This window comes from Callorhinus ursinus, unplaced genomic scaffold, assembly GCF_003265705.2.
Source record: "Callorhinus ursinus isolate GAN/ISIS: 27379988/994484 unplaced genomic scaffold, GSC_fseal_2.0 scaffold41, whole genome shotgun sequence".
Lineage (NCBI taxonomy): Eukaryota > Metazoa > Chordata > Mammalia > Carnivora > Otariidae > Callorhinus > Callorhinus ursinus.
Genome location: NW_027397103.1, coordinates 10,052,718 through 10,061,384, shown reverse-complemented (window position 1 = coordinate 10,061,384; position 8,667 = coordinate 10,052,718).

Genomic DNA, 8,667 nt, shown 5'->3' with positions numbered 1-8,667 from the left:
ATCGAGAGATGAACACTCAACTGACTGAACCACCCAGGCACCCCAATAATATGAATATTAGTTAACAATGTGACTACTAATATTATATAATTCAGGGTAATCAAGTAGCAGGTGAAGGGAAGTTTCTCTGCAGAGACATATTCTAGGTAACAAACGAAGGCGTGAGAGAATCAGAGTATGGACATTGTGCAATCCCTAATATTTTCGTGCCGTTATGAACTCACGGATTTCAGTATTTTGCCGACTGGATATTAGGTATGCTAATGGTAAAAATCACCTTTTAGAGGTAACAGACTGAAGTATCCATAGGTGCAGTGATAGCTCGGGCATCTTCCACGATGATCGTGTTGGGGAGGGAAGGAGAGGGCAGAAGCTCGGCTCTGAGCTGGGGCTGGGTGGCAGCTGCAGGGGCTTCAGTACCCTTCTGTCTGCTGGGGTGGACATGTGACATTTTTCCAGAATGAAGAGTTAAAAAAAAAAAAAATCGACCTCCCTTTTGATTCACAATTTGACTTCATGGAAATTATTCAACACCTAGCACCTGAATTGAACATGTGTACACCTTAGTATGGGCAACAATCTTTATTCCGGCATGATTTATAATAGCCAATAACCTAAAAGTCCATCCATACGCAGCCAATAACAGTGAAGCTATGTAAAGGAATACTGGGCAGTTTCTGAAAAGAATAAGACAGCAGTATGTACACATAATATAGGAGGATCTCCAAGATTTACTACTGAGTATAGGTTAGTAGACTTAGGTAAAGCAAGATGTAGAAGTGTGCAAAAAAATTAGTGTGTAAGGAAAAAAAAAGGATCAACTTATCCTTATAAGTGTACAGAATCAGGGATTCCTTGTCTCTGGGGAAGAAAACTGAGGCCCAGGAGACCTCCCAGTGCCTATCCTTTCCTTTCCTACCCTTGAAAACAACTTTTTAATCACATGCATGACCACTAGCTACTACAAAGAGACAGTGAAAAACACCCACCACAGCCCTAGCACCCAGGTTCCATGAACACTGGAGTAGAAAAGCTACCCTGAGCCAGCAGCTGCCCCTGGCAGGCCCGCCAGGCCCCTTGAGGTCCAGCCCTCACTTTTCGCGTCAGGAATGTGGCCCCTGTCGCTTCCTTCTCGCACAGTCACAAAGCTGTATGGGGGCCCATTGAGCTCATTTCCCTCTTTTGGCAACAATTCAGTAGGTACTCCTCAACCTGCACTTGAGGAACCAGAGCTGGGAACCTGGCTTGTTACAAGAACAAGTATTTCTGGGTAAATACTGACAGTTCTGCTGGCATAAAATGGGTCCCAGTGTTGGATCATAAGCCCCCCCCCCATTTTTCTATTGTACTCCTGACTTCACAATTCTCTATTTTCAACAAAGGAAGAAGGTTTTTTAAATAAGCTTTTTGAAAAATTGTATGCAGGTAATACACTGCATACAATTTCAGATGAAACAATTAGTTCTATAATATGCTAATATGGGATGTCTACAGTATGTAGTTAAGTAATGAAAACAATGTTTCAGTACCTTTTATGTTAAAAAACAGACGCAGTAGGGTGTGTACTCATACATGCTCGTGCGTGCATGGCCGATGTCTGAAAGGCGCACAAAAAACAGGGACAGATTTATCTGGGGGAACAGAGTCATCTGGGGGGCCGGGGTAAAGAGAAGATTTACTTTAACACGTGTCTGCGGCTTTGGAAAATTATTTACATATATTACACCCCCCAAAATAAATTCCTTTAGAAGATTAAAAATGCTAAAGATAGTAATTTATAACTCATTTGTTGAGACTGTATAAAATGACTTTTCTTTCAGTTTCCTAGCTAGCTTGATATTCTTTACAGAAAGCCTGTGGATCTTCATAGAGTAGAATTTTCTAACAGTGCTTTTCACAGACAAATTCTACTTTTGGTTACCAAGTACTTGATGGTGAGGGAATGAAGTTTTTTTATTTTTATTTGCATGATTTTTTTTTTTAATTCTCCTTCAAGTATGGAAGCAGCTTAGGTATAAATCTCTCTCTTTTTTAAATCTATCTAAAGCCTTTTTCTTAAAGATTTGTTTTATTTATTTACTTGAGAGAGAGAGAGTGCATGTACCCAAGAGCAGGGGGAGGAGAGAGGGAGAGGGACAAGCAGACTCTGTGCTGAGTGCAGAGCCCAATGTGGGGCTTGATCCCGCGACCCCAAGATCATGACCTGAGCTGAAATCAAGCGTTGGATGCTTAACTGACTGAACCACCCAAGCGTCCCTAGTTTTTTTGTTTTTACTTTAACTATTTTATGCCATTCATTTAATGCTACCTGGATTTGGCGGCAGGAAATAGTCACAATAATAATAATAATGCCTCATATTCATTGCATAGCTATAATGGGTCTGGGTCTCAGTTCTTTCCATGCATTAGCTTTTAAGTTTAATCTCACAGCATTCACTGATGTAGATGTTATCATCCGTTTTATCCAAAGGAAGCACTGAGGGGCTAAATGACTCACCCAAGGCCACACAACCAGAAGAGGCAGTGACAATCCCCACCCTGGCCCAAGGCTGCAGAGCTGGGCTCTAACCACTGCCCAGCATGGCTCTGGGAAGGAGGAACTGCGGCCCAGGTGGGCCTCTGTAGACTTGGGAGCTAGTGTAACCAGCCCCAGGCCACACGGATCCACACACTCATTACAAAAATGGGTACCTCTCTGTTTACGTAGGAACTAGCTGGAGTAGCATACTTTGCAGAAAACCTTATGATACTGAATTTGCGTTCCTACTTCTAACAAATGATTCTTAAAGGAATAGAAAGCTAAAACTGAATCTCACCCATCTATATTGCTGAGAAACTATTAACAACTCAGAAAACTCTCTTATGGCTGGAAGATGTATGATTCTACTGTTTATTCATCAAAATGAACACAAATGTGCACAATGTAAATACTAGTTATTATCAGTGGAATCTCTGTTACTCTTGGCAAAGGAACCATGAGTGAGATAATTACTAGGAAGAGCGCATAAATATCATTTTAAAACATGAGACCAGAGAGGGGGAAGGGAGAGAGAGAGAATTAAATTCTAGGCCTAAGAATTTATCTTTGTATTTTAGAAACTCTCTAGAATTATGGTAATTATGAGAATGGCCACTTTCAAGTCAAATGAAATTTGAGGTAGGACCCAAACACACTCACTCATTTTAAACCACCATTTACACTCTCTAATTATGCAAACTCGATGAAACTATAAATCCTTTCCTTAGAAAGATTCACACGTGCACTCACAGGTAATACACTGCATACAATTTCAAGGAGCTCACGGACCCATGTCAGTAACCCCAGAGCTGAACTGTGGAACCGCGGGCTGAGGAGCTTCGCTCTCTGGCCTGCTGTCTGGCGTCCATCAGTCCTGATAATTAATCTCTCCATGACAGCAGCGTCACTTCCTGGTGTGGAAGCCAAGTGGCTGAATAAATTCTTACAGGAGGAAAACTGCACGGCAAATCAACAGGAGTTTTTAAAATAATGTAGCAATACACCTACCCAACACTATTTTCTATATCACACTCTGACCTTAAAAGGATCTGCAGGTGGTAACTTCAAACAATTTAAGTAAAAGATAATTCCCAATTGAAGATCCAGGATCAAAGGATGAAACTATCAAAGAGAAATCTGACAGGCACCTGGATTCTAAAATCTCTGGGTTTAAGTGGTGGTATGTTTGAATTCATAAAACAGCAGTAAAAACAATGCCAAGGATTCAACTTAATTAGATCAACTACTGAAATAGAAATGAGCTAAGAGACTTGGAGCGACCAAAGTATGGAGAAAGATCCTGAGAGACAGACCCTTCTGATTAAAACTAAAATGTTAAAACAAAAAGTATGTTTAAAAAAAGATTTTATTTGCGAGAGAGCGACAGAGACAGCGACAGAGCACAAATGGGGAGAAGCAGGCCCCCCGCTCAGCGGGGAGCCGGACGCGGGGCTCGATCCCAGGACCTTGGGTTCACAACCTGAGCCGAAGGCAGACGCCTAACGAGCTGAGCCACGCAGGTGCCCCATAAAAAGTCTGTTTTTAAAGAATAAACTTCACTGGGCGCCTGGGTGGCTCAGTCGGTTAAGCGTCTGCCTTCGGCTCAGGTCATGATCCCGGGGTCCTGGGATCGAGCCCCGCGTCCGGCTCCCTGCTCGGCGGAGAGCCTGCTTCTCCCTCTCCCTCTGCCTGCCTCTCTGCCTACTTGTGCTCTCTCTCTGTCAAATAAACAAAATCTTTAAAAGTAAATAAATAAAAAATAAACTTCAGGGCTGGCATTAAAGGGATTAACAGATTGATCCCTAAACAAAGTGGAAATAGGAACCTCCAGGTTTGGGAGGCAGGGGAGCACCAAAATGGCTTCTGCCTTCAAGGCTTCTACAAAACCCCAGAGACCCTCTGCTTCCGTTTTTTTTTTTTAGGATTTTATGTATTTGACAGAGAGAGAGCGAGAGCAGGAACACAAGCAGGGGGAGTGGGAGAGGGAGAAGCAAGCCTCCCGCCGAGCAGGGAGCCTGACACAGGACTTGATCTCAGGACCCTGGGATCATGACCCAAGCTGAAGGCAAGACGCTTAACGACTGAGCCACCTAGGCACACCTCTGCTTCAATTTTTATGACTTTCTAGGGCTCATGGGGAAGGGGATAAAGGCCAGGACCTACTCAGGTCTACTAGAAAGTTGCTGGGTTTTTTTGCCCCAACTTTAGGACACTGCTGAATTTTGTAGGCATCACATGGTTCAACCTAATTATAGTGGACCCTGAATACAGCTGGGAATATGGCAGAAAGATAAAGAAGAAATAACCCTGCCACACATAAGGAGATAGCAAAGAACCTTGCCTATCTTGACCTTGGCACTCGGTAGAGGGAAATAAGCTCTCTCCTGAGAATTCACAAGTAGGACGTATAGGTTTGAGGCCCAATTCCATGATACCTGTATGATCTGAAAAATTTCCAGTGAGGAATTTAAAGTTTCTGTAGTATCACTGTTGTAGTCTACCTGCGGAGGCAAACGCAATCTTGACTGACAGAAGAACTCAACTTCCATTCAGGCCACAGACATTGCTCCTGGGTAAAAATACAAGGAAAAATGGGCAACTCCCACTCAAAAGTCACAAAACACACGGAAACAACAATGAAAAACCAGTAGGAGTAACAAATGAAACAGACCCCCAGAGACTTCAGATATTGGAATAATCAGATGGAATATAAAATAACCATGGTTATTATACTTAGAGGAATAGAAGTTTCAAAAGATTAGCAGGGAAAAAATGACAAAGAATGACCAAGCAGATTTTTGAAAAACAACCAACCAAAAACAGAACTTGAAATAAAATACAGTAATTAAAATAAAAAAATTCAGTGGCTGGATTAGATTAGGCACAAGTGAGGAGAAAATTAGTAAACTAGAAGCTATAGCTGAGGATATTACTGAGAATGCAAATCATAGGGACAGAGATGGAAAAGAGAGAGAGGTTACAGGGAGACGGAAGAATGGGGTCTAACACACGTCTTACCCTCCATCCCAAAGGGCAGAGAAGGTGAAGTGCAAAGACAGTAACTTCTGAAGCTAATAATGCGTATTAGAACTACTAGGGTAGACACTAAAAGAATAGTCATAAAAAATAAACTTCAAAGAGAAAAAATTAGAGAAAAAAAAGACAAGACAGAGTATGCACCACCATACCCCCCAAAAACATAAAATGGGAATTGAGCATGTCAACATGGATAAATCTCTCAAAAAATGTTGAGGGGCAACTGGCTGGCTCAGTCAGAAGAGCGTGCCACTCTTGGTTTGGGGTCTTGAGTTTGAGGCCCATGTTGGGTATAGAAATTACTTGAATAAATAAAACTTAAAAACAAATTTAAAGAAAATGTTGAAAGAAGCCATTCACAAAAGAATACACACAGCATATGTAACGTTCAAAAACTGGCAAAATTTAACACCATATTGTTTAGGACACACGCACAAAAAAAGCAAGGAAATGATTAATCTCCAATTCAAGATTGTGGTTAACTCTGGAGGGAGTATGTGTAATTGGGGAGGTACACCCACGGGTCTCCTAAGATATTGGCAATATTCTATTTCTTAACCCAGGTAGTGGGTATGTGGTGTTTTACATATATGTATCTTTTTGTATTCAGATACTTCACAAAAAAAGACACTAAAAAAATATACAGCATATGAAATATGTAACACATAAAATGGTTATATACCTTGATATACACACAGTGAAATACATTTAATGAAATTACACACACACACACACAATCAAGAAACAAAGACAGTGGTGCTGGAACCCCCTCAATGAAAAATCCTGGCCTCCTAAGGATGTTGGGTTCCGATCTACAGAATGCTTTCCCAATCTGTGTCCCATGATGAACGCTAAGAAGGGAAAGCCAGCTGAATAACCCTGAAGTGATCACCTGTTTGACCTATCGGGAGAGTACTTGGATTAAATTTCTTAGCTGGTTAGCTCTCAGACAAGGCATCACAAAACTGAGAAAGCTCTAACAGTTTCAAGTTGTACTAACATCTTACCGAAGCTGGTCTACAAACCCCGTCCTGTAAGCAGTAGTCCTCTTAAAGCAGTGGTTTCAAGCCTTGGGGACTGAAGCTGGTGGGGGACATCGGGGACTGCAGCTGGTGGGGGACACCGAGCCCCCAGCCTCTGCTTTTAGAGCCATTCTGAATTTATTCACTTTATGGATGCCTTTGATATGATTTTGTTTGAAGGGTTCCACCTGTCAAGAGAGTATGAACAGCACTGTCTTAGAGGAATCCTAGCTTTCTGGAGTTGGGAAAAGAATGCAAATCACCTTTCTCAACTCTGTATAAATGTAAAAGCAGAGGTGACCAAAATGTGCACCCAATAAGCAATTTGCACTGCAGCAAATCTTAAAGATAGTTGGCTTGCTTTCCTCTTTTGTCCTTATTCCACTGTCTTGAGAAATACCCCATGGCTCTAGAAGAACAATAGAAACAGGAGGCAGACTTGAAATCAATCTGAGCCAAGCTGGTGAACAAAATCCAGGCAATCCCCGATCCACGGATCCATGCATCTTATCAATGTTGCATGGCCTCCCGACTAAGAGTTTGAGTCAACTCCAGCTATCCCTTAATCATTAGGGACCCTATTAGCACTCAACATGAGAAGGAAGATATTGGTGTTTGTGGGTGGTGGGTCATCAAAACTTGGAAAGATGTGATTTCATTTTGGTAACTAACAGGTATAGAATTGGACTCCTCTAAAGGCTCTTTGACTTGGTGGATGGAGCAAATCTCCAGCAGATAGCAAATGAACCTCTGCCAAGCTCAGCAGAAACATCTTTATCCCACCTGCTCTCCTGCCACACCTACCTAACTTGCTAGGGTTTTGCTGGAAAGGTCAAGAAGCCAGTCTGTCCCAGAGCATAATGACTGGTTACTGTTCTCTCATACACTAGCCCTGAACAACTGGTGTGTGGGCTGGTCCTCTCTGGGAGACATGGTATTTGATACTGTGCTAGTTGGGTGGCTAGAAGAAAAAAAGGAATACCTTAAAACGGCTCCTTAGAATTTTTTCTACAGTTGCACCAAATATACATCTTGGCTGAATGATTTATTAAAATTCTGTATTTGGATGCAGCTGAGTATCACTATTAGAGAACTGGTTGTTTGGGACACAAAAATGAATGTGAAATCTAACCAGAAAAACACATTTTATTTGAACTGTCAGCATTTTCTCAAGTTTGACATTAGGTAGGAATCAAACTTTCTTAGCACCATCAGTTGCTTTATTGCTCCTGTGGTAACCACACGGTAAGTAGATGCTCACTTTTACCTGAGGTTGGAAGACCAAGTTGTCTTGTGGCTGGCCCTACCACCAAACTGAATGTCGTGTCCCAACAATTTTAAGGTTAACAGCTTCTGTCTGTTCCTAGACTTAAAAAATCTGGTTGATGACAATGATTTAATTGTACACAATCCCTCCATCTCAAGCTTTGTGCACTGCAAGATGCTGAGTATCTTCAGAAGCACTTATGATTTTTGCGATATTGATCTATTTCCAATTGTTTGCATGCCTCATACTTCAAAACTCTTAAAAACTTTTGTTAGCTTAGTTATTCCTAAACTTATCTAGATAACATCTATTTTCCCATTTATTGCTTAACTTTTTGATTAGTGTTCAAAATTAACTGCTTTCATCCTATAACATATACTTTGACAAAAAAATGACATAATCTGCACAAAAGGCTTACCTGTATTTGAAATTTTTGATATATGCAATAAATCCAAATGCCATGCCTGTTCGAGGTACTGCAGCTATTGTGCTGATCAGATAAACAGTAGTCCTCTCTGTGACCACCCAATTGTTAATCATGTACTGATTCGGGGATGCCAGGAATTCTAAGTATTCATTCCATTGGTCTTGGGATGAGGTTGAAAGCACTGGTAGCAGGTCTTTGTTTTTACTCTTCATCTGTAGCTCACATATATAATCCAGCATGGGTGAATGAAAATTGATTTTTACCTATGTCTGGACAAGTTTTCCCAAGTAAGTTCCTTTTTTTTTTTTTTTCCATTGATGTGTATCTTAGAAACATTCTTTGGTGTCTTATAGCTGCTTACCGAATGCTCATTACGTGTAAGCCAAGTATTAAGCAC